This window comes from Meriones unguiculatus, chromosome 6 (assembly GCF_030254825.1).
Source record: "Meriones unguiculatus strain TT.TT164.6M chromosome 6, Bangor_MerUng_6.1, whole genome shotgun sequence".
NCBI lineage: Eukaryota > Metazoa > Chordata > Mammalia > Rodentia > Muridae > Meriones > Meriones unguiculatus.
This window is the reverse complement of record NC_083354.1, coordinates 135,748,760-135,776,312: the sequence shown is the minus strand read 5'-3', so window position 1 is coordinate 135,776,312 and position 27,553 is coordinate 135,748,760. Positions and strand designations below refer to the sequence as shown.

At 39.0% G+C, this 27,553-nt stretch overlaps 1 long non-coding RNA gene across 4 annotated transcripts in view; it reads left to right on the top strand.

Moving 5' to 3' along the window:
• Positions 1-27,553, top strand: part of LOC132654773 (uncharacterized) — a 662,496-nt gene that overhangs the window by 247,946 nt on the left and 386,997 nt on the right. For all 4 annotated transcript variants that reach the window (XR_009592487.1, XR_009592486.1, XR_009592489.1 and 1 more), the window contains exon 2: positions 8,902-8,997. This is a non-coding gene — a long non-coding RNA (uncharacterized LOC132654773). The remainder of the gene's footprint in view (positions 1-8,901; positions 8,998-27,553) is intronic.

Genomic DNA, 27,553 nt, shown 5'->3' with positions numbered 1-27,553 from the left:
AGCTGAACGTATGGCTACATTTTAGAGCACATTCCTCACAAAGGAAGATATCGGGTTTGATACCCTGCACGGTATAGACCCAGTGTAGAGGTGGCACAGAATAGTCATACCTGTGCCAGGAGGTGGAAACAGGGGGCCGTAAAATAAACTTATTTTCAGTTATATAGGGAATTGCAGGCTAGTCTGAGATGGATATAGCCTGTCTCAAAAGTAAAATAATATAAAAGTTAATACTAAAAACAACATGAAAATTACAATGTATATCAAAAAGGTAAATGGCCTTGAGGGACACAAGCTGGAAAGGATATGAAAGTGCATGGTAGGGGTAAGCAAATGGATAGATAGACACCAGTTGCTGAGAAACGCTGAGCTGTTTTTATCTGCACAACCAACCACAGTAACTGCTTATGTTCAGTCACGACTCTATGGACTCAGTGGGATGGTTCACTGAAAGTATGAACAAGGATGACATTCCCTAACGGCTAATTTGAGCTTGGAAGTTGGTTTTGGATAGTAGTTGGAAGATTATTAGGTCAGTTACTTAACTGACATTCAGCTATTCTTTGTGACTTTCTTACAAGATGGTGGGTGGCTATTGGTACTTCAGGTTCTGTTTGGACGTGACACTGTGGTCCTGGTACAGTGGCACAGTGGTTCTGAACTCACCAGATGGTGCTTGGGGAGAAAAAACCCAAAACCCCCAAACCAAAAACCAACAGTATTCAGCAAATGAAAGTATGGATGGCAGTTTTAAAACCTCAACTTCATCTCTCTCATTTTAATGTGTTAACTGGGCATCGTCCTTAAGTTCAGATCCGGTTACATTCCAGTTATGCTCAGTGAAGGATGACAATTGGCCGGACTGTCACCACCTGCTATGAAACTGATTGCAGACGGTACACCTGAAACAGCAACATCTGTCAGAGCTCACTTTGTGTCGCAGTAACCAAAGAATGGGGATAACGGCCTGGCACTGATGGACAAACTCAGACAGCTGTAGTGAGGGAGAAGACAGCACCACGCCTGTAGACCTGGCTCCGTGACCTATGTGGCCGTCACTTCTGAGAAGCAGGACTGCTTTCAGGACAATTTGAAGCCATTACATCTTCCCATTTTTCCTTTGCACAGGAGGGTCACCTCATCATGAACGGACACATGCTTCAAGAGGAATTCTGTAACAACAGGTAGCAGCTGCAGAGGACAGTGGACAATTCTTCTCATTTCTCTAGTTCTTGGCACATTCCACAGGGGGGTAGTATTTACATATATTTTCTAATGGAAACATGGTTCACTTACCTGTTTGAGTAAAAAAAAAATTATATTCCAGTGTAAAAGGTGGGCTCTGAAGAATAACGATTATCTTAACATTGTGTCCTGATTTTTGTGTGAGGAGTCACTTTAAAAATCATCTTCAAGAATGTTTTAGTTCCTATTGATAGGAAGAAGCCAAAGCATACTGGCCCATTGTAATCAATCACATCAAGGTAAATTTGACTTTTTAAAATTCAAAACTCGATAATAGCAATTACCTCCAGATTCAATTTCCCGGCTCTTGAGTGTTTCCTTAATGCTACGTTACTAACTCCACCATGTCAGGAACAGCAGCAAAGCACATTTGACCTGTGTAACATTTTCAACAGGGCAAAACCGTATAGATTCTTCACGAGCGTTGTGTGCTAACTCTATGAACGGAACACTAGACTTTTGTCCTATGTGTATAAGATCAGGGAGCTAATCAATCCTCTGTTTCATGTACAGCCAATCTGATTGGAGACTCAGGGGGAGCCAAGAGGTGACCGATTTCCTGAATCTTGAAGGTCAGACCTTCCAAATGCGAGCCTCCTTTCTCTTCCTTTGGGCTTAGGGTGAGGACTCTCAAGAAAAGCTGCCATGAAGCCCCACGGCCTTCTGCTCAGCAGCTGCTGGCTGGCCCAGGACTCCTGCTTGTCTCTGAGCGCCAGTTCCTACCGGCTCTCCCAGAATATCTGGACAGACAGGGAGCCCCATCCATTATTATGTGCGTCGCACCTCACACTCCTCTGCTACCTTCTCTGCAGGGTAATGGCATCGTCAAAAAACATCTTCAATGACATTTACATTTACAAAAGCAATTGTCAGCGTTGTTTTGTTTTCATTAGAACTCCTTAAAGCCATTTCCCTTAAACAGTTAAAGAGTTTAATGGTAAGGTTTTCCTTTGCAAGTTAGAAAATGAAAAAAAAAATCCCATTTTAATGTTCTGATGTACAAAGAGATAGAAACATCAGCTGTCATTCTGTCCCATTCCCCATGGCTCTTCGTATTCATTCCAGTCTCTACAGAAACCCCATCATGTAATGTACCAGACACCTTCGTGTAAGAAAATGTTTACTCTGTGGGTTTGGTTCCTTTCAGTTTCTGCGTTCTGACACATTTTTTAAAATAAAGGTGAGAAAGAGAAAGTGACTGTTGCAGTAAGTTTCTAGACCTACTTTACCTTGGGTGACAGTTTGCTACCATATATGGACACACTATTTTAACTTTACGTACAATGCATCCAACAGAACGGCAACATTTTTGGAAAATTTCCATTAATTTCTGTAACATGCCATGTAAAACAGTTACAAGTAAACACACTTGAGAGGGAAAAAAAAGATGGGAGGTGGGTTTCAAGAAATGTCATAGTGTGACTCTACATTAAGAAAAATCTCAGAAGTCACATCACAGCCGTGGTCACACTTTAACAGGCTACCAGGGTTACAGGCGCATCTCAGATTCAGAGGAGTGTAAACTATGTTCTAACTGTCTCAGTGAGTGAGTTAAAGTGTAGCTCAGTGGTAGAATCCTAGCATAGCAAAATGGTGGCTCTCCCAATGCCTCGAATCAAACCAAAATCATTGTGGGCAACAGTTGCTCTCATGAGCCATGTACAGTGGTGGGTGCCTGTGCTCCGAGCTACTGAGGAGATGGAGGCAGGAGCATGCTTAAACTAGCCTAGGGAGCAAAGCAAAGCTTACTCTTAAAAATATTTTTGTTTTAGTCAAAAGATATGCACAAATAATTGACTTCTATTGTGGAAAAATGTAAAACTTGCCCTGATGTTATATTATGATCAAAAGAGGTTTCTAGAGGCTGTATACCAAAATGTCAAAGCAAAAAAAATTCCATTAAACCATGGGCACTACGTAGGAGAACGTATTACTTTAGGTAGTAAATTCCAAGCACATTGATTATAGAGGGAAACATTGATAATTTCATCCACGGTTTAGCTGTTGCTTGGATATCCATGTCTCATTCTCTTGCCTTGCCTCTTAGTTTACTGTGACTACTGGATAGACAGTACCGTGCTGGAATATCTTCTCTCTGGTATTTCTCCTCCTGTGCCCAGTGCATATAATTTGTTTCGTGGACTTTTCTGGGTTTCAGGGAATTTCTTGACTATTGTGTGACTAGCCCTGGGGTGTGGTATCAATGCCACTCAACACAGTGAAAACACAGTGAAAAAGAGCTTTGATATACCCTGTATGTCCTTGTTCCTCAGGCAGACGAGTTTGGTACATTTTGTAGCATCCTCAGAAAGTTCCGGTAAAATTTACCATTTGTTTTCACAGTGATGATAGCAACAAGATTGTTTCTTCAGGAAGTCTCCCTGCTATTACCTCACCTGTTACACTCTTTCCCAGGTAAACTACTCAGTGAGGTGCTTGCCAGACGTCTGTTTGTGTAGGGACTCAGATAACAACATTTCAATTAACAATTTCTCATTCTCTTCCTTACATCCCTTTCCCTGCCTTCTCTACAGTTTGTTTTAAAAAAAAAAAAAAAAAAAAAAAAAAAAAAAAAAAAAAAGAGAGGGGGGAAACATGAAAGCAGATATTTCTAAAAACTGAACTTAAACAAATACTATACAGTTGAAAAAAACAATTTAAAAATCTTCTGTATGAAATAGGAAGAGTTGATTCTTCAAAAATGGATTTTTACTTTAAATATCACTGAAAAAAAAAAACACCTTAAGACTGGCCAGTATACATAAAGAAAAAGTACTTAATTTCACATTAAAATACAATGAGATGTCATTAAAGTAAGAGTAATTATAACACCAAGTAATAGTAATTCAAATTCTCCTATCTAGCTATTGGGAATATGAATTAAAACAAGTAATTTGGACAATGTTTTATCTAAGTTGGCTATATGCTCATATTTTGATCTAGATTACATTCTTAGACACTTATGTCCATTTTCTTTTTGACATATTGCCTATAATGGCCAATAACTGAAAAAGATACAAATATGCAACCACTTTTATGAATTATTATTATTATATATTATTTTACTTTATATAACCAAACTTCCTACATAATATATATATATATTATACATATATTGTAGGAAGTAGTTATACATAATATAGCAAAGAAACAGGATCAAGTGGTAAATAAAAATATATGTGTAATATAGATTTAAACATGAAAATATATGCTAATATTTCAATTCACATAATGCTTAAATTTTGCTTAGTAATGCATACTTAACAGTGGAGGTATAAAAAAGCAGGCTGTAATATTATAGACTTGGAGTGCTGGATAAAGAAGAACGAGTATGGTTGGGAGTGGGCAGTGTTCTTTCACAAACTAAGCATCAAGACAAACAGCTATGAGAAATTTAACACAAAAGAAATGTAAATAGAACAATTTGGTAAACTTCCAGCGTCTAGTCATTTTATGGTCTATTACATTTTAATTCTGCTTACTCATTCCCCAGCCTAACAAGTGATCATTTGAAGCAGGTCCCACACATCATACTGGTACATGCATGCCTATTTTTATGTTTGTACTATAAGGTATTTAAAATATATTCAAGACACTATTCTCACAAGAAGTGGTACTATATTCCTAAGAGACTTACCCACAATTCACCAGCACCATTAACTATCAGATCAGTATCCAGTTTTTTTTCCCCTGATATTCTTATATTTATGATTCTGAGCCTAGCCTTTAATGGCGGAGCCATCTCTCCAGCCCTTTTCTGGTATTCTTAATGATTTAAATAACTGGTTTCTTTAAGTCAGGATTCTTGCAATGACTACCATCTTATTTTTGTCTGCTAGACCTCTTACATTAAATGATTATGCCTTTCATTTTCAATATAATTTATTTCAGCCTGTAAAATGTCCTTCATTGGATGAAAAAGTATAGGGTCAGTTTACAACTAAGCTTCTTTTTTGTTCGAGATCATGTTCTATCCATTTTCTTTTTCTTCTTTGTTTTCATTGTTGAAAGAAAGTAGCTCAGTTGATCAGCAGTATTGTTTACTGTCTTGGAGCCTGACTTGCTTCGGTATGGGCTGGTTTAGTGTTTCCCTTTGACACACGTGTTTACTGTACATGGAAAGCAAGCTGTGGTGTGTACTGACCTAGAGCTTAGGTTCTAGCAGGCTCTTTGGGGCAGGGGTGGATGGAGACAATCTTTGGTAGGTGATCCCTTTTTATCTCTTTTAGAAAGAAAAAAACATTAAAAACATTAAAAACATCTTGTCACTCAGGTATACTATCAGATCATCTGCAAATAGTGATAATTTGACTTCTTCCTTTCCAATTTGTATCCCCTTGATCTCCTTCAACTGTCTTATTGCTCTAGCAAGGACTTCCAGAACTATGTTGAAGAGATATGGAGAGAGTGGGCAGCCTTGTCTTGTCCCTGATTTCAATGGGATTGATTTAAGTTTCTCTCCATTCAGTTTGATGTTGGCTATAGGCTTGCTGTATATCGCCTTTACTATGTTTAGATATGTGCCTTGTATCCCTGATCTCTCCAAGACTTTAAACATGAATGGATGTTGGATTTTGTCAAATGCTTTTTCAGCATCTAGGGAGATTATCATGTGTTTTTTTCTTTCAGTTTGTTAATATGGTGGATCACATTGATGGATTTCCCTATACTGAACCACCCCTGCATAACTGGGGTGAAGCCTACTTGGTCATAGTGGATGATATGTTTGATGTGTTCTTGTATTCGGTTTGAAAGTATTTTGTTGAGTATTTTTGCATCAATGTTCATAATGGAGATTGGCCTGAAATTCTCTTTCTTTGTTGAGTCTTTGTGAGGTTTAGGTACCAAGGTGACTGTGGCTTCATAGAATGAGTTTGGTAATGTTCCTTCTGTTTCTATTTTGTGGAATAGTTTGAAGAGAATTGGAATTAGCAGTTCTTTGAAGGTCTGGTAGAATTCTGCACTGAAACCATCTGGTCTTGGGCTTTTTTTGGATGGGAGACTTTAGATGACTGCTTCTATTTCCTTGGGGGATATAGGACTATTTAATTGATTTACCTGGTCCTGATTCAGCTTTGGTAATTTGAATCAATCAAGCAAATTGTCCTTTTCATTTAGATTTTCAAATTTTGTGGCATATAGACTTTTGAAGTAAGTCTTAATGATTGGATTTCCTCAGTATCTGTCATTATGTCCTCCTTTTCATTTCTGATTTTGTTGATTTGGATGGTGTCTCTCTGCCTTTTAGTTAGCTTGGCTAAGGATTTGTCGATCTTGTTGATTTTCTCAAAGAACCAGCTCTTGGTTCATTGATTCTTTGAATTGTTTTATTTGTTTCTAATTGATTGATTTCAGCCCTGAGTTTGATTATTTCCAGCCATCTACTCCTTTTTGGTGGAGGAGGGAGAGGTTTATAGGGGGATACAAAGTGAATAAAGTGTAATTAATAAAATAAAATAAAATTTAAAAAAGTAATAAAAAAATCTTGTCATTGATCATTGTCTTTCTGCACTTTTCCTCAATGAAATTTAAAAATGATCATATTAATATTCTGCTTCCTGACCTAATAAACTTTAATGACCTATAATAATTCATTTAGGCATTTACAGACTTCTTGCATTAAGTGTTGCTTTATGAATATATCTAAAAGTATACATGTGCATTTTACATGTGTATATTGCCAAAGAGGGTAAAGAAATAAATTTGGTGAGAAATATTTCAAAATTATAACTATTAATTTTATGTTGTATGCACTGTATAGAAATACTTCTTTATGTGAAATAACTATCCCCAGTAACTTCCATAGTAACATAATTTTTTTATTTTTTTAAAAAATGATTTAATGTTACAATTTATTCACTTTGTATCCTGGCTATAGCCTCCTCCTTTATCTCCTCCCAATCCTCCCTTCCCTCCTTCTTCTCCTCCCATGCCCTTCCCCAAGTCCACTGATAGAGGAGGTCCTCCTCCCCTTCCTCTGATGCTAGCCTATCAGATCTCATCAGGACTGGCTGCATTGTCTTCCTCTGTGGCCTGGCAAGGCTGTACCCCCTACATTAACATAATTTAAGTAGCATTGTTAAATGACCTACGATTTGACTGTAGCAGATGAGGTGGGGATTGTGGGTGGTAAATGAATTACTTTGGGTCACAGGGTAGTCATGTGAACTTGACTTTAATGCTGAGCTAATGTGGCCATGTGTCACAGCAGCGTGGTGTAGGGATCAGAGGCTGGAGGCGGCCTCTCAGGTAGCATCTATTAACACATATTATGACATTTGACAAGTAATTAAGAGCTACACCATTTCAAAATGCTAACCTGCTTGGGACTTTATGTATGAAAAACTCATGTTTACTCAATCTGATAACTAACAAGTGATTCGTGTGCTCTGCTTTCCATTTTAAATTGATATTAAATTGATTCTAGATATTATCGACTGGCAGATTGGCCAAAGTAATACAAACAGATTAAGAAGTATACCAAAGTAATAAATTCCTCACAGCACACGGAGACTGCAAATCAAGTACCTTTTCTATTTGATAATGGAAGGAGATTCAGCATTTACAACATTCTTCCCAAGGAAGTATTATTATCGTATACATTTATAATAAAATAGTCTTTGAATTACATTCTCACAAATGCTATGCCACTTCTGAGACAAGTAAAGGAGAAATGGTTAAGCACATTGGCTCCTGGGCAAATGTGCCACTGTTTTCTGGACAGATTCAGACTATCTGATTACTAATAGCCAGATAAAAACTGCATAAAACCCCTTAAAATGAATAGTTATTTACAGCTACTCTTGCGAGTGGTTTTAGAGTCTTCTTCCAGGCCATATGTGGATAATACATCTCTGTTCCTAATTTAGTTTCTGTTACTGCAACGATCCCTTTTGCTGGTGGCAGCCGAGAGTGGGAAAGACAGACATCAAGATAGGCACTGAGCTAACGGTGTTAGGTCTGAGACCTCAAGCAGGCTTTCTCTTTGTGCTCCTCCCTCATCTATTGAACCGCAGTGGCTCGGTGACTCATGTACCCGCTGAAATGATTAACTTCAGGTAGTGCCATTGGCATGCACCCACACAAGAAAACACACCCCCAGGTCTGAAAAGAAACCCCTTCACTCGTTCACATGCTAAAGGTGTCTCTTCCTGTCAACTTTTTTACTGTTTTAGAGCTCCTGAAATATCTCACTGGACTCCAACATTCTTAACTTTTAAATTCTCTTTTCTTCTCCTAATACTTCCTCCTTCTCTCTATTTTTAGCAGTCTTCCACTATAATTCCTGTGATTTACAGGTGTTGGTATTTAATAGTCCCCCCTCCCAAACTGAAGACACCATATAAGTATAAACTTAGTCTCAAGAAAGACTATTAAAACAACCAATAGCATTATGTGTTGAAATTAAAAAAAAAAAATCATTGTTTAAGTATTCTCAAAAAAAGAACGCGAGGCTGTACAGTCACATGCAATTGAATTAGTTTGACACAGAAAACTCAGTTTGGAGAGTGTGCTGCACTGAGGAAAACCTGAGACAGGGCAAAGTGGTATTTGATGCTCTCTTGGCGATGTACTCAGAGTTCATGAGTCTCAGAGTTGCTCTTGAGTCTGCACTGGCAGAATCTGGGGATGCTAATTTGTTGTTGTTTGGTGTAGATGTACTTGCTGAGTATCCTCCTGAGGAATCCGGCTCTTCTCCAGTCCGTCAGAAGACATCAGAGTCCTCGTGTCCTGCGCCTGTGCAAAAGCTGTGTGAGTACCCTGGAATGAAGAGAGCAACTTCCTTGTTTTCCAGGCCTTCGTAACTGATTTTTACGATGGTGATACAAAGATGCTGGAAGCTCACCTTGTTGTTTCAGAAGTGTGTAAGGCTTGGTTAAGGTTATATTTGCCTTATCTGTGCAGACTCATTCTTTGCCCCACAGAACGTTTCGATGAATATGATTTTAACATCACCCCAGGAAACTTGGCCCGTGGAGGAAATATTCTTTTCTAGTGTGGTTATCGAATATCTCATGGAATGCCAGTACAGCAGGGCAGGTGTTTATTCACACAGAAGCCTCCCCTTTGCAGACTGACATCACCGCTGCACAGATTTCAGGCACTGATACTAAGGTCACCCTTCCGCCTCTTGGGAAGGTCGCTGTCCTAGGAGCCCCTGCGATAGAATCCTGTGTGAAGTTAGTGGCCGCCTTCGACGCCGTAGTCACCTTGCATAAATAATCTTGGAGTTGTTGAAGTGTCTATGCCATGGATTATTAGCATACAGATTCTTTTATTTTTAGTTTCAATAGACAGTGATTATTCACACTATGAAATTAAACTTTCTGCTTTTATTTCCAGAGGTTCAGGGAGTGATTTTATCTTGAGGTTGGCAATTAATTGAGTTTTTGTTGTTCTTTGATGAACATTTCTTGGTTTGATGAAACATACACTAGGGCTAAATCACAATTTTATTAATTTGAGGGAAATGGTGTAATTTAATTATACAGTGCCAATTCTCTTCCTCATAATGTTAAGTGAGTTCAGTCAACAAGGAAATTTAGTCTAAAAAGTAAACTTTTTGGTTATTACCATACAAGTCTTTCTTCCTTTTTGTTTTTCTTTCTAGCTAGATACTGAGATACTCCTGCACTGTAGTATAACTTTCTTCACTTTTAATTCTGTCAAATAAGGACAATTTCTTGTACTAGCCAGGTTTCTGGACAAAGCTTAAATTCATGGGCCTAGCAAAGCTACAGTGTTTTGGGGTTGGAGATAAAGTATTTATTTCCTTTTATAACCACAGAATCTTTTACAGGAATGAAAATATAATCAATTCTAATCGAGTCACTTTCCCATGCACACTTGTTCTATATAATATAATATAGTATGATATAGCTTACATTTTACTACACATACCAAATAAGAATTATTGTGGTGAATGGGTACTCAGCTCCAACTGCAAAATTAGAGGTCTACTGAAAGGCTTCAGTAAGTCTTGGGGGCTAGAAAATTTGGTCCTTCTAGCTATCTTATCCAGAAGAAGAATTCACATGAGGGTTACTAAATCTCTCTCTAACACACACACACACACACACACACACACACACACACACACCTTTCAGGTTCTCCAGAATAGCTTTTTCCAGTCCTATTTCTACTTGGCAAAAGCACAGTGGTTTGCATTTTGGGATGTGAATAACCGTAACACTTTACATTCCACTACCTGCCTCTGAAGACATCTATTGCTGCCTCCTGTTTAAACCAATACATGAAGTGAACCTCCCAACTTACATCGGAGCCAGAAAGGGACCTAACATCTAAAATTTCAAGCAAGTGGTCACCTGTCCTCACTTTACTCATATACCTTTTGCCTTTATATTAATACCTTCTTCTTAGAAATAACTGATGTTTTCATATGCTTGGACTTTGGGATTGGTATTTAATTTTTTTCATACAATATGTGTTGATCATGTCTTTCTCTTTCCCCAACTTCTCCCAGATCCTTCCTACATCCTCACGCACCCAAATTAATGTGAGAAAACTAGAATATGAAGTTTCATAGAGAGGAAATAGAAGAAAAAGATGAAGAAGGGAATGTGGGGCCGGACAGCTACCAACAAAGGGCACATAGAAGCATGTGGAAATACGATTGTCGAAGCTTTCTATAACATATTCCCATTTTAGAGAAACACAGAGGGAGTTACCAAGTAATAGGGGAGGCCCCGCCCAAACCAGACCTCTTAAGCCACCAAGCAAAGTATCCAGGGCCAAGAAGGGGCTTTTGGTGGACAACTTTTACCTGTCTTCTGGCTGAGGTTTCTGTTTTATTTGGTTGGTTAAGAAATTACTCTTCTTTCATCTGCACTGAGATGCTTCAGGAGCAGCTTTTGTGTTTACTTAGCCTGTTTCTTTTCCACCTGTGCTATGTTCATTCTCACGGGTTTGCAAAGTTTAAAGTTCCTCCAGTGTCCGTGGATTCTGTGTGTCAGGATACATTAATGAATGTACCGTCTTACGGTCGATATGAAGCTTACAATGCATTCTAAGATTGTATTGATGTATGAAAATACGGTGGCACTTCTCTGTGATATTAGTAGCATTTTAAATATTATCAGGGTGCCGCGACAATGTCTGAGAGCAAGAAAAGGCTTACCTGCTCTGAAGCGTGGAAGCTGGCCTCTCCCAGATCACGTGCTGATCTCTCCCTGGAAGGGCTGAGTCGGCTGATGTCTTTCCTGAGCCTCCCGCCCGACCAATACTTCACGCCATGTCTCTCTGGCCATCTGCTTATTTTTACTCACTGCACTCACGTTACTTGATTGTGAATACCAAGTAGTTTTCATTTTCTAATTTCTTGGGCTTTGTTGGTGCTTAGTAGAGTGGGTGTTCCGTGTATGTTTTGTAAAAAATGATCGTGTGTGTTGAGAATTTGCCTAGGTTTTAGAGGATGCTTTAACAGTTATATCAGAAGAAATAATTTTCTAGTTTTTCCCTTTACTTTTTGTCCTTCCTTGCTATCATACTCACCGCAGCTTAAGTAAGGTATTCTGTTACTCATCACATGAATTATTCTGAATTCATATATTCCTATGCATTTCTATTACCTACACAATTTGTTAAATTTTAATTGAGGATGTTTAATCTTCTGGGGGTGTTTTAGAACATTTTTTAAGGAAGGGACATAGGGGAGAAGAGGGAGGGAGGATGGGACTGGGAACAGATGAGGGAGGTAGATGGAACTGGGAGGAGATGAGGAAGGGACTACAACCGGGATACAAAGTGAATAAATTCTAATAAATAAATAAAGACAAAAAAACAAACAAATAAACAAACAGAATGAAACAATATATGTTGACCAATTGTTGGCATTTATCCAAACATGAATATTCTGTTAGTGTCAAGATGGATGGTCTAACATCGTGGTCAAGCTTAGACACAATTTTAATTGGAAAGTTATTTACTGTTCATGCAATACTGGTAGGACACTGACATTGTTTGGAAATCAAAATGAGTAGGAAAACATCCTGGCATTAATGAATGGATGGTGCCTATAAAAAGTGCTAGCTGAATAAATCTTCCTTTTAAACAAAATAAGTTTTGTAGCCATGGGCAGCGTTTGGGACATACCTGTGACGTTTGTGGTTAGAATACTATTTCATTAAGAATCACTCATAATTGATAAATATTTTTGTTAATGCAGCCATGGAAAAATCATGTACTTTTAAGAGTTTTTTTTTTTCATGTAACCAATTAAAACTATGTATCTTACTGACACCTACGAGATACTGTAAGAGACCTTTGTCTGGAGTTGACAGCCCTTAGGCTAAATCTTCTGGCCGCCATTGCTAAGCGTCCAAGAGATTATTTCCTGAATGTAGTAGCTTTCTCAATACTTTCCTTAAGGGATCTCCAGGACCATTCCAATCTGCACCTGAGTAACCCATGTGATCTGAACCAGTAGGCCTGGCATTCTATATTGGATTCAGTGCAGCAATTCTGACAATATTTGATATACATCAAAATCTCTCTTCCCTTGTCTGACAGTCTTAAGTTCCTTTCCCCATGTCTCTGTATCTCCCTCTCCACTCATAGGTGTGTGTGGGTCAGAGGTAGATGATCTGCTTATTATCTGAAACCTTCTTTTCTAAACGTGGGGTGCATGGGCCTGGCAAGATTTGCTGTCTAATTAGCTCCAGGAATCTGTCAATCTCCAGCTCCTCCTCAACACTGCTACATTTCCACAAGCTTTGCTGTGCATGATATTTTGTGTGGATGCTGGGAATTTGACTCAGTACCTCAGGCATACGTGGCAAATACTTTTAAAACCGAGCCATCTTCCCATACTATCTTTTCTTGTTTTTAGAATTAATTTTCAAAATATCAGAGATTTGACAATAATGTTATGGTTATGAAAATGATGATGACTAAAAGATTTTTAGTATTATTTTTAATTTAAAAAACAAAGCACATTCATCAATACGGATACACCTTAGAATTATGGTATACAGAGAAAACACAAACAGAAATTTATTTCACTCAAATTAAAAATTGTAAATATTTCAGATATATGCCTAGGAGTGGTATAACTGGATCTTGAGGGAGCACTATTCCTGATTTTCTGAGAAAGCGCCAGATTGATTTCCAAAGCGGTTGTATAAGTTTACATTCCCACCAGCAATGGAGGAGGGTTCACTTTTCTCCACAACCTCTCCAGCATGTGTTGTCACTTGAGTTTTTGAGCTTAACCATTCTGATGGGTGTAAGGTGAAATCTCAGGGTTGTCTTGATTTGCATCTTCCTGACAAGTAAGGATGCTGAGCATTTTTAATTAAATTTTTAGTTTTTTTTATTAATTACATTTTATTTGCTTTGTATCCGAGCTGTAGCCCCCTCCCTCATCCCCTCTCAATCCTACCCTCCCTCCCTCATCTCCTCTCATTCCCCTCTCCAAGTCCACAGATAGCATTTAAGTGTTTCTCTGCCGTTCGATACTCCTCTATAGAGAATTCTCTGTTTAGCTCTGTACCTCATTTTTTAATTGGATTACTTGATTTGTTGCTGTTTAACCTCTTGAGTTCTTTATATATTCTGGATATTAGCCCTCTGTCAGATATAGGGTTGGTGAAGATCTTTTCCCAATCTGTCGGCTAACATTTTGTTCTGATAACAGTGTCCTTTGCTTTACAGAAGCTTTTCAGTTTCATGAGGCCCCATTTATTGATTGTTGATCTTAGAGCCTGTGCTGTTGGTGTTCTGTTCAGGAAGTTGTCTCCTGTGCCAATGAGTTCAAGGCTCCAACTATACAAAAAGGACATTTGTTCAACCATGTTTTTAATAGCTCTATTCATAATAGCCAGAATCTGGACACAACCTAGATGTCCCTCAAAGGAAGAATGGATACAGAAATTGTATTTCATTTACACAATGGAATACTATTCATTTATTAAAAACAAGTAAATCATGAAATTTGCAGGCAAATGATGGGAACTAGAAAAGATCATCTTGAGTGAGCTATCCCTGAAGAAGAAAGACACACATGGTATATTCTCACTCATAAGTGGTTCTCAGACATATATTATAGGATAAACATACTAAAATCTACACTCCTAAAGAGGCTAAACAACAAGAAATACCCTAGGGAAGATGTTCAATCCTCATTCAGAAGGGCAAATGCAATAGCCATGGCAAGCAGGAGAAGACAGGGAACAGGAAAGGAGCCTACCACAGAGGGCCTCTGAAAGACTCCACTGATCGAGGTATCAAAGCAGAGGCTGAGACTCAAAGCCAAGCTTTGGGCAGAGTATAGGGAATCTTATGAAAGAAGAGGGAGATAGAAAGACCTGGAGGGGAGAGGAGCTCCAAAAGGAGACCAACAGAGCCAATAAAACTGGGCCCTGGGGGCCCCGCAAAGACTGATATCCCAACCAAGGACCATGCATGGAGAGGACCTAAAACCCCTGCTCAAATGTAGCCCATAGACTCAGTCTCCAAGTGGGTGGGGTACAGGGGCTGTCTCTGGCATGAACTCACTGGCAGGGTCTCTGATCATCTCCCTCTGGGAGGTATAGTCTTGCCAGGCCACAGAGGAAGATAGTGCAGCTAGTCCTGATGAGACCTGATAGGCTAGGGTCAGATGGAAGGGGAGGAGGTCCTCCCCTATCAGTGGACTGGGGAAGAACATAGGGGGAGAAGAAGGAGGGAACCACAGCCAGGATACAAAATGAAAAAATTCTAATAAATAATAATTAATAAAATAGAGACCAAAGAATTTTAAATAAAATTTTTATAGCAATATCACAAAGCATGTATGATTAACCTTCCATTAAATTAGAGAGAGTTGAGGGCTTCGTATAGTATGCTATTTTTTAGAGGTAACATAAGTAAAAGATAAGGTTGATATAGACTATCATGTTTATATCCCAATAATTATACAACAGATGATAAATTTGGTATGAATTTGACATATCAAAAATAGTATCTCCAAACTGCCTATCTGTATTGAGAGAATATGGCTTCTCTTTAGCTTTCTCAAGAATTATAATTTGTATTTTATAAGTAGGCAACATTGTATATGTTATGTTTAGAAAGGAGTTGTGTCTTCTATAGGAGGTAATATCAACATAAGTGTATGAAGGTTATTCCTCCTTGTAAATGTGCTTTTAGATTCTTATCAATATAACCATTTAAATGGACTCAGCAGTTATGCATCTTTTACTCTTCTTTTTAAAGTAATGACTCTCAGATGGATTGCAACATGTCTTGAAATTTCTCACTGGGAGATGAACTGAATCTTCTTTTACAGTGCTTAATTAAATATTGTTTTTATAAAAGTCCACCAAGGCCATATATGTATACTATGCTGCTAGAGTATGATTGCTTAAAATTATCATAAAAGACAAGTTTTCTCATATTAATCTTGATATATTACATGGCTGTGTTAGTGTTTGTGCCAAACGAGGGCCAGTTTTTGAACAATCCATTCACACATTTTAGTTTCGTATAATTAAAAGTTATGTGCAAACTGTCCTTATCCCTTGCCATGTTCTGGGAAAATGTCCAAAATTTCTGTCAGACTGATTTTTGCTTAGACTTGGTGGTAGCAGTTACAATAGTGCGAGTGGACAGTTGCTAACTACGCACCGTGTGTCCAGCATTGCGGTAAGTGGATATATACCGTAACTTATTTACAACTGACGCAGAACTACTTCACATTAGGTACCGTGGCTATTCCCACTGCACACGTCTGAAGACCATGTGCCTCAGAGAAGTTAAATCACCTGCTCAAGGTCACATAGCTAGTGCTGATATAAGGACTTGGTCAGAGGTTTAACTCATGTGTTCAGAGACTCTGTAAGGGTAACTCCCACAGTGCCAGAGCAGCGGAAGCTTGCAGAATGACTTTCCCCCTTGTGTCTGACACCGGGGTCATCACTCCCAACAGCTTGATGCCCGCTTGCTGATTCCAGGTGTCAGTTGAGGGTGCCCGGTTCAACAGCCCCACAGCACTCACACTTGTTGGAAAATTCCATGTTGATCTTCACACACACGCACACACACACACACACACCACTTCAGCTTCCAAAGTTGGGTTTTTCGGATGTGGCGCATAATTTTGAGAGTTGGGAAGCTAACACGCCTGAGGTGTTAAGATGATGATGTACTTCCTGTAGGCACAAAGACACAGGAAGAAAGCAAGGCCACCGAGCTGTCAGTGTTGTTTTTCCTGCTCAGGCTTTTAAGAAAGAAATGAAGGTCAATTAACTGGGAAGCTTAACCTCTCGCAGCTTGTCTTTTTCTGCATAGGCTTTTAGCCTTTTAAATAACTCATTTTCTCTCCACTCTCTCCCCCACCCCCCAGCCCCTATCTGTTGTGAACATGTTTTTGGATTTCTTGTGCTGGGCCTAAGGAGCAGACTGCTTATATTCAAGAATGATTTGGAGGGGATAAAGTGTGCAAGAGTTTGAATTCTTGCCATAAGTCCCTGGCAGACAGCCAGGCAGCCCCAGAGGAATAAGGCTAATGAAGGGAGGGTAAGGCCCAGGAGTGTGGCTGGTAATGCAGCATTCGTTTAATTGGGAGCAGGTAACGGTGCTAACTTCTCCATTTTAATTGGAAAAAGGGAAGGAGATTGTTAAGGAAGAGGGGGAAAAAGAATGCATAAAGTTTTCAAGCCTAGGAGCCAAAGGCAGTCCTGTCTATGCCAGAGAAAGAACTCAATTTAGGGCAATTTGCTCTGCAAGCCAGGCTTCAGTCTCTCCTGGGAATAGGGATGAGGAAGAAAATGAAACCAAAAGAGAACTTGATAAAATCACCTAGCACAGACAATCTCAGTAGAATAGGTTTTACTGAGTTAAATCTGCCCCAATCAATATGATTCTTTTCATATAAGTTACAAATAAAAAGCCACAAGATTACAATAAAAATCAAGACCAGAGCGCGGCTGATGCAGCACCTGGGAGTCTTAAGAACTTGTTATGGAATCTATGTTTCTGCAGCTATAATGCTTCGTTTCTCTTCACCCTGCTCATGCGAATCAAGCCCTCTCTTCCCTTTCCTTACCCATCCAGCTTCACATATTGTTTTTAAAACCAAGAGAGTCAGTCCCTTCTGGTTAATTTATTTTGCAATAGAGGTTGGAAATCCATATATTTTGTTTGTCTTGAGATATATTGAATCTATTTTTGGGCTGAGTTATGATAATAATAATAAATAAGGATTTTTTTCTGTTGTACAATTTGTGACATGAATGTTGATAAACACTAATATGACTGTAAAACAATAATGAGGTAAGACCATGGAAGAAACAATGTTTTCTGATGTGTTAAAAAAAAATCCTGTAACATCAAGTTTAATGACAATCAGTTCTTAATATTTGGTTAAATTATATGAATGGGAGTTTGGGGTAGGTAAAGGTGTTTTAACTTTAATTTTAATAATTTTAATCCTTAAATGAAATGCAAGTCTCTTCAAGTATTTGTCTCACTTTTAGTAAAATGACTCATTGATGAAAATAGTTGAGGACAGTACTCACTTTAACACATAAAAGTACATTTTAAAGATACATATAAAAACACTTATTTGGGTTTCAAATTTCTTGGAAATCTTTGTTTTGTTCTTTAGTTGATGGAAAGTGCTTCTTGATAGAGAGAGCAAAGCCGACGGTGCTGCGGGCTGGGTAGGACTCATGTGAGTTTGGTTAGTCACAGGTACTGCGGGAAACCCGGAAGACGAGTTGATTATGGACATTTGATTTAACTGGTGACCACACTTGTGAATTTGAAAGACGTTTTATCTTAAACAAGGAGACTGTGTCTGGCTTATTTGATTGTATCTGTTCCCAGAAATTTGAGATTAGGAAGACAAAGAGACTGCTCCGGACAAAGCAGAAGGATGACACTTAAAGTGGTGGGCAGTTGTCATCCCTTGTGTTTATCCAAACAGGCCGCACAAATGACTCGCCTGATTCCCTAAAAATATGTGTGCAGGATTTTTGTTAAATATTGTGGAATATGAAATATTGAGAACAATAGGAGATTTGTGTTCTTAATGGGAAAGCCAGACTAAAATCCCAGGGCCAAATACAAAATTAGATGACAGAAGAAAAAGTTGCCAAATGAGATCTTTAGTGCTTGCAGTACTCGTACTTGAAAATCTGAAGATGGGCAACGGTATCATACAGTTTGTTAAAGGCTTGGAAGTGCGTGCGGAACCCAGTAACACCCGAGTTGCCTTGAGTTTAAAGGGCTGAGGAGACGGCACAGGGGTTGTGAGCACTTGCTGCTCCTGCAAAGGACCTGAGTTCTATTCCCAGACCAACAATGACAGGTGTCTATCAAGTGAAATTCCAATTCCAGGGGATGTGATGTCCTCCCTGACTGCAAGGGCACCAGACACGCATGTTGTCCACATACACGCAGGCAAAACACCCCTACATAGGAATAATTAAGCAGATCATTTTTATGAAACGGGAGGGCTGAAGACCATGCTGAATGCCGCGGCACAGAGGCACATAATCAAGTTAAGAGTGTAGGAGGGGTGAGGGACTAAAAACCTCACTTCAGAGGAAAAAAATCAGAGCTTCTGATAGACAATGGGATTAGACAGTACCTGAAGACTGTGATGTGAGTGGGTCATCTCTCAGGCAGGGCAGACATAGGCAAAGATAGTTTCGTGTAGTTTTCTTAAGGGGGAGAATCTTCCAGGGAGAATGGCTTAGTGGTAGCACATGGCGTAAATGTGAGGACCTCACAGCTGTGCACAATCCCATTTTTAACCCGTGTGACCAGACTGCTTCATTTTCTCCCGTGTTATTCTCCTCTGGGGTGACCCACTCACAGAGCTGTGACACCGAGCTCCTGTCTGGACTGAGAGTGCGGCCATGTGCTTGCACACTTTCTACCAAGGAGGCAGAAAGGTAACAAGTCAGCCCTGTACTTGTGTCAAAGATTTGTCATTTCTCCTCTCTCTTCGCCTTCCAAACGTCTCAGTAACTCTCCTACAGGACAGTCTTGTCCTTGCTTCATGTTATGTCTGCAACATGAGCAGATCAAGGAGAAAATGAGGCCTTCTCCTTCTTTCTTGTCTCCGTGCACTGGTGACTTCTGATAGTGATGAAACCCTTTTTCCCTCTCACAACAATGGAAGAATACAACCATTGATACAGGACTGGTGTGTTTTAGTATGAATTAGTGAGTGGAGAAAGGAGTCTTCTCTTTAGCCCAGCCACCCAACGGTACTTGACCTGAGTTCTGTAAGTTACCGTCCTCATGATACTGCCTAACACCTGGAAATAAAGTAAATTCAGGATTTTTACCTTATCTCAGATGTTCTCTTTCCACACTGTTACCCTGACACCATATTTAATTGCAAGTAAGTTGGTAACTGAAGTAGAGAGGAGCCCTAATTGCTGGCCCTTACTTTGGGTGTTGATTTGTTAACATCTTTCTGTTATCCTTACACAGGGTCCTTTCTGCCATAACAGATCGCAAATACATAGATTGGTGTCTGCTCTGCTCATGTGTAAGATTGTGCTCTGACAACCTTATCAGGTTTCTACAAAGAGAAAACCTACTCACTTTGAGTTGTTTGGAAGAAATTTCATGATTCCTGAATTGAAATGTAGTTGGACTAAGATTATAGCATTGTATATTTTGGTGAGATTGGGCTAGATGTGTTTATGTATCTTGATTGATACTGTTTATGATGTTTTAATTTCTGTAGCTGATCACATCTTAGAGAACTGCATTAGAAAACCTCTGAATGGGTCAAGTGTGAAGAGTTCTCTTACTGCCTCATACCTCATTGAGAACTGTTTTTGGTTATTGTTGAGATCTGTTTAGTAGAAATTTTAGTTGAAGATGCACCACTGCTGGGAAGAACAGGCTTATGAAGTTTGATATGTTCTTTCTTACACACAGCTTAGATACAATATTAATATGGAAAAACTCATGCAAGTGTCAAAAACAACTTGCACCACTAGCTTATTTAGAAAGTACTAGATTGGAGTCCCAGATGGTGGCGACCAGCGTGCACCATAACTGAAGGGCAGAGCATCCAAAACTCGAAAGTTGGTGGGTGGAAGGGCAGCTGAAGCCAGAACATCAACACTGAGGCTTCTTGAACCGGATGGGACAACCATGAGCTGGAACAGTTTGGATCCAGGTCACCTGTGGACGTCTCCGAGGACTAAGAGTGGAGAATATTCAACCCTCCTACACTTCCCCCTGACCCAAGCATGAGCCTCCATGCTCATTGACTGAGAAGGCAGCAATTGCCACAAGCAGGAGCCTCTGTGCTCAGTGACTGAGATGTCAGAGGCAGCTGCCCCAAGAACAGGTCTCCCTGTGTGGTGGCCAAACAGTGGACACTGGACACCATGGAAATGATGGATCTCCTACAATTCCATTTGTCCCTGCAGGCCCAAATCTAAGAATAGAGATCAGAGGGAACCCCTGTGCTTTCCACATAGGCCTGCAAGCGAGAGTGCCTTTAAGTGAGTGTGGGCATAGCCCAGATCCAGGGTCCTTCTATGCTAGCAGCCAGACATTGGATCCCTCCCAGCCACACCTCCACTGTAGGCAGCATTCTCAGCATTGAAGCCACCATTTCCTGGGTTTCCCAGTGGAGTCCAGGCAAACAATTTCTGGAGCCACGATGGTGCAACCCACACAGATCTGAGTGCTTGGAGGACACTGCGACAGGCCTGTGGACAACTGAGGTATTCATGGCACATGTGCATTATATCCACACTCCCACCTGGACTTATGATCCACCCTTTCAGGCATCTACACATTCTAGCACCTGGTCCTTCAAGGCACACTTACATGCATACTCCTGTGCTTGCACATGTGCACCAGTGGCTTTCCTCCTTTAGCTCCAGTTGAAATGCCAACATACATGCTTGAACTGGTAGACCTCTCTCATCTTCCTGAAGAATGCTCCAGATACCAGAGACAGATAGACCCAGTGTGAAATACAGACTCCAGGAACAAACAGCGAAGAATAAAGATAAGCAGATGGCTAGAGGTCAGCATAAGAACATATCTAACAAAAATCAGGACATCATGGCTTTACCAGCAACCCTCCAAATCAATGGATATTCTAATTCATTGGAAACACAGGAAAATGATCTCAAATCTATGCTTATCCAGTTATTAGAGGCACATAAAAAGGAAACAAATAAAGCTCTCAAAGAAACACAGACAAATACAGCCAAACAAATAGAGGCACAAGTAGACACATATAGAGAGAAACCAAACAAAAAATAGAGGCCATCATGGAAAGACAGGAATCCACTTTCAAACAGATGGAAGAAATGGTGCAAGACATAAAAACAGAATTAAAATCAATAAAGAAAACACAAACTGGGAAAACCCTGAAGCTGGAGAACTTAGAGAAAAGATTTGAAACCAGAAAGGCAGGCATCACCAACAGAATACAAGAGATGGAAGAGAGAATCTCAGGTGTTGAAGATACAATTGCAGAAATCGATACATCTCTCAAAGGAAAAGTAAAATCAGAAAACTTCCAAAAACAAAACAAGAAATCATGGATGCTATGAAAAGACAAAATCTAAGAATAATAGGAACATAGGAACAGACGAAAAAGAATATTCCAGGCTCCAAGGTTCACAAAATATTTTCAAGAAAATCATAGAAGAAAACTTACCCAACTTAAAGAAAGAGATATCCACAAACATACAAGAGGCCTACAGAACACCAAATAGATTAGACCAGAAAAGAAACTCCTTACATCACATAATAGTCAAAACATTAAATCTACAGAACAAAGAAAAAATATTAAAAGCAGCAAGAGAAAAAGGCCAAGTGACATACAAAGGTAGACCTATCAGAATCATACCAGAATTCTCAACAGAAACTATGAAAGCCAGAAGGGCCTGGGCAGATGTTATGCAGACTCTAAGAGACCACAGATGCCAACCCAGACTACTATACCCAGCAAGCTCTTAATCAACATAGATGGAGAAAACAAAATTTCCATGGCAAAACTAGATTTAAACAATATCTACACAGCAACACAGCCCTACAGAAGATAGTAGAAGGAAAACTCTAATCTAACAAAATCAACTACACCCAAGAAAGCACAGGATATAGATAACTTCATAACAAAAATAAATTAAAAGAAAACAAGCATAGAAACATAGTAACACCACCAACTCCACAATAGTGACTCATCGGTCACTATTATCTATCAACATCAACGGACTCAACTCCCAATAAAAAGACACAGACTGACAGAACGGTCGTGGAAACAGGATCAAACATTCTGCTGCATCTAAGAAACACACCTTTGCTACAAAGATAAATACTACCTCAGAGTAAAGGGCTGAAAAATGTCTTTCAAGCAAATGGACCAAGAAAACAAGAGGGGTTAGCTATCCTAATATCTAATAATATAGACTTTCAACCAAAATTAATCAAAAAAGATGAGGCAGGGCACTTCATTCTCATCAAAGGAAAAATCCACCAGGAGGACATGACAATTCTGAACATCTATGCCCCAAATACAAGAGCACTTGCATTTGTAAATTAAACACTATTAAAGTTTAAATCACACATCGATCCCAACACCTTAATAGTAGGTCTTCAACACTCTACTCTCACCAAGGGACAGATCATCTGGACAGAAGCTAAGTAGGGAAATAATGACACTTACAGAGGCCCTAAATCAAATGGACATAATGCATGTCTACGAACCTTTCACCCAAACTCAAGAGTCTACCTTCTTCTCAGCACCTCACAGAACCTTCTCAAAATTGACCATATAGTTGGGCACAAAGCAAGACTCAACAGATACAAGAAGATCGAAATCATCTCTTGTATTCTTTCAGACCACCATGGCCTAAATCTAGACCTCTACAACAACAGAAATAACAAAAAGCCTACATACACATGAAAACGAAACAACTCTCTACTCAAGGACGGCTTGGTCAGGGAAGAAATGAAAAAAGAAATTAGAGACTTTCTAAATTCAATGAAAATGAAGACACAACTTACCCAAACTTATGGGACATAATGAAAGCATTTGCAAATGAACATTATTAAAGTTTATATCACACACCAATCCCAATACCTTAACAGTGGGAGACTTCAACAATCCACTCTCACCAAGGGACAGTCATATTAAGAGGAAAGAGGAAAGTTCATAGCACTAAGCACCTTCAGAAAGAAATTTGAGACATCTACTACAAGGAACTTAATGGCACATCTAAAAGCCCTGGTGAGGAAAAAAAAATCAGACATACCCAAGAGGAGTAAATGATTGGAAATAATCAAACTCAAAGCCGAAATCAATGAATTAGAAACAAAACAATTCAAAGAATCAGTGAAACCAAGGAGAAAATCACAAGATAGACATACCCTTAGCCAAACTAACTAAAGACAGAGAGAAACTATTCAAATTAGCAAAATCAGAAATGAAAATGGTGACATAAGAACAGACAATGAGTAAGACCAAACAATCATTTGGTCTTACTACAAAAGCCTATATGTTCCAAATATTTGAAAATCTGAATGAAATGGACAATTTTCTTGATAGGTTCCATTTGCCAAAATTAAATCAAGATCAGTAGAAAGATTGAATATCTATATCCCCCAAGGAAATAGAAGCAGTCATCAAAATTCTTCCTTCCAAAAAAAGCCTAGGGCCAGATGGTTTCAGCGCAGAATTCTACCAGACCTTCATAGAAGAGCTAACTCCAGTTCTCGTCAAACTATTCCACAAAATAAAAACAGAAGGAACATTACCAAACTCATTCTGTGAAGCCACAGTCACCTTGATACCCAAACCTCACAAAGACCCAACAAAAAAAGAGAACTTCAGACCTATCTCTCTTATGAACATTGACACAAAATTCTCAACAAAATACTAGCAAACCGAATCCAAGAACACATCAAAGATATCATCCACCATGACCAACTAGGCTTTATTGCAGGCATGCAGGGGTTGTTCAATATACAGAAATCCATTAATGTAATCCAGCATATAAACAAATTGAAGGAGAAAAACTACATGATCATCTCCTTAGATGCCAAAAAAAGCATTTGACAAAATCCAACACCCATTTATGTTTAGAGTCTTGGAGAGATCAGGGATACAGGCACATATCTAAACATAGTAAAGACAATATACAGCAAGCCTATAGCCAACATCAAACTAAACAGAGAAATTTAAATCAATCTCACTGAAATCAGGGACAAGGCTGTCTACTCTCTCCATATCTCTTCAACATAGTACTTAAAGTCCTAGCTAGAGCAATAGGACAACTAAAGGAGATCAAGGTGATACATCAGAAAGAAAGAAGTCAAAGTATCACTATTTGCAGATGATAGCATACATGAGTGATCCTTAAAATTCAAACAGAGAAACTGATAAACACCTTTAGCAAAGTGGCTGGATTCAAAATTAACTCAAAAAATCAGTAGCCCTCTTGTATACAAAAGACAAAAGGGCTGACAAAGAAATCAGTGAATCTATACCCTTCATGATAACCGCAAATAACATAAAGTACCTTGGTGTGACTCTAACCATGCAAGTGAAATTCATGTTTGAAAAAAAGAAAGAAATTAAAGAAGATATCAGAAGATGGAAAGATCCCTCATACTCATGGATCAGTGGGATTAACATAGTGAAAATGGTCATCCTGCCAAAAGCAGTCAGCAGATTCAGTGCAACTCCCATGAAAATACCAATACAATTTTTAAAAGAACTTGAAAGAACAATTCTCAATTTCATATGGAAAAACAAACAAAAAAACCCCCCAGAATTGCTAATATATTCCTGCACACAGATTGTCTGGGGGTATCTCCATCCCCGATCTCAAGCTGTATTACAGAGCAATAGCAATAAAAACTGCATGGTATTGGCATAGGAACAGAATGGTGGATCAATGGACTTGAATAGAAGACCCAGAAATAAATCCACACACCTACAGATACTTGATTTTTGATGAAGAAGCCAAAACCATAGAATGGAAAAAAGACAGCATATTCAACAAATGGTGCTGGTCTAATTGGATGTTTACATGTAGAAAAATGCAAATAGATCCATATTTATCACTCTGCACAAAACCATATATCTGACAGAGGGCTAATATCCAGAACATATAAAGAACTCAAGGAGTTAAAAAGCAACAAATCTTAGTGCAGTGTTCTGGACCTGTTTTTGCAATGTATTGAGATGTGCCTTTTGTAGTTAAAATTTTGTATAATAATATGAAAGTTTCAGAGCCATATTTTTGGAGTAATGACACAAAATATCACAATAAAAAGTATCCACTTCCAAAAAAAAAGCAACAAATCAAGTAATCCAATTAAAAAATGAGGTACAGAGCTAAACAGAGAATGCTCTTTAGAGGCATATTGAATGGCAGAGAAACACTTAAAGAAATTTTCAGTGTTCTTAGACATCAGGGAAATGCAGATCAAAACGACCCTGAGATTTCACCTTACACCCATCAGAATGGCTAAGATCAAAAACTACAACACATGCTGGAGAGGATGTGGAGAAAGGGGAACTCTCCTCCACTGCTGGTGGGAATGTAAACTTGTACAACCACTTTGGAAATCAATGTGGTTTCTCAGATAATTGGGAATAGTGCTACCTCAAGATTCAGCTATACCACTCCTAGGCATATATCCAAAATATGTTCAAGTATACAACCAGGATATTTGCTCAACCATGTTTGTAGCAACTTTATTTGTAATAGCCAGAACCTGGAGCCAGAACCCAGATGACCTTGACGGAGAAATGGATACAGAAATTGTGGTACATTTACACAATGGAATACTACTCAGCAATTAAGAACAAGGAAATCATGAATTTTGCAGGCAAATGGTGGGAACTAGAAAATATCATCCTTAGTGAAGTATCCCAGTAGCAGAAAGACACACATGGTATATACTCACTTATAAGTGGATATTAGACACATAATATAGGATAAACATACTAAAATCTATAGTCCTAAAGAAGCTAAACAACAAGGAGAACCCTGGGTAAGATGATCAATCCTCATTCAGAAAGGCAAATGGGATGGATATCAGAAGAGGGAAAAACAGTCAACAGGACAGGAACCCACCACAGAGGGGCTCCGAAACACTCCAGTGATCGAGATATTGAAGCAGAGGCTGAGACTCACAGTCAAACTTTGGGAGAGTGCAGGGAATCTTATGAAAGAAGGAGGAGATGAAAAACCTGGAGGGGACAGGAGCTCCACAAGGAGAGCAACAGAACCAAAAAAAATCTGGGCACAAGGGTCTTTCCTGAGACTGATTCTCCAACCAAGGACCATTCACTGAGATGACCTAGTACCCCTGCACAGATGTAGCCCATGGCAGCTCAGTATCCAGGTGAGTGCCCTACTAAGAGGAACAGGGACTGTCTCTGACATGAACTGTTGCAAAAGCAAGAGGTTTATTAACCATTGCGCAATGGGGTCACCCCTGCTGGTCAGCAAAGAGTGGCCCCGGGAGACAAAGGCTTTAGGTTTTTAAAAGAAAAATTGCGGGAAATTTGAAGTTGCACTTTTGGCAATTTAGGATTGGATGAGGAAGCTATAAAGTGAGATAATTGGTTAATCTTAGGTGCTCAAGCTTGGCCAATCCTGCCAAGTGTGGATGCAGGTGCAATTAAAGGGGTGGTTAGCTCATCCTTGAAGCTTAGGGCTGAGGGCTCTTGGTTGGAGGTCAGGAGCTACTCAGAAGAAGAATTGGGGCCGTCTGGGTTGGTTACTAAGAAACATTATCTCGAAGACAAGGGTCTGGTTGTTCTTTTTGCTGAGTGAAGGTCATTGCTTGCTTGCTTTTTTTCTATCTGTCCTCACAGATAGGGTCACATTCCTCCATTCTCTGGAAAGGTACTAAGAGGCTTTAGCTTAACCTGGACCTAAAACTCAAAACTATAGGCTTTAGAAGACATACAGGTTACAAAGTTAGTCTAACCCTTTCAATATCATGTCTGGTAACTAATGGAGGTCGGGATGAAGCTGGGATTCCCTGATGACAGTGTGGCCTTTAGGGAATTGCTTACTATACATACCTTTCAATACCTTGATTAACTGTTCTTTCTTTCAGGGTCTGTAATACTCTTCTAAAAATGTATAGAAGTCTACATTCTTGCAATTTTCTGCTTATATGATGGATGAAAGCAGAATATGAAAAATATGTTATCTAAATTTATTTTTATATGTAAAGCAATGCGAAAATGTTTAGGTACTGAGACTCTGTTAATAACTTGATTTTAGTTTTATCATAATTTAGCTTTGTTTGGCTCAGCTCAAAATAAAATTTTCTTTTTAATTTTATA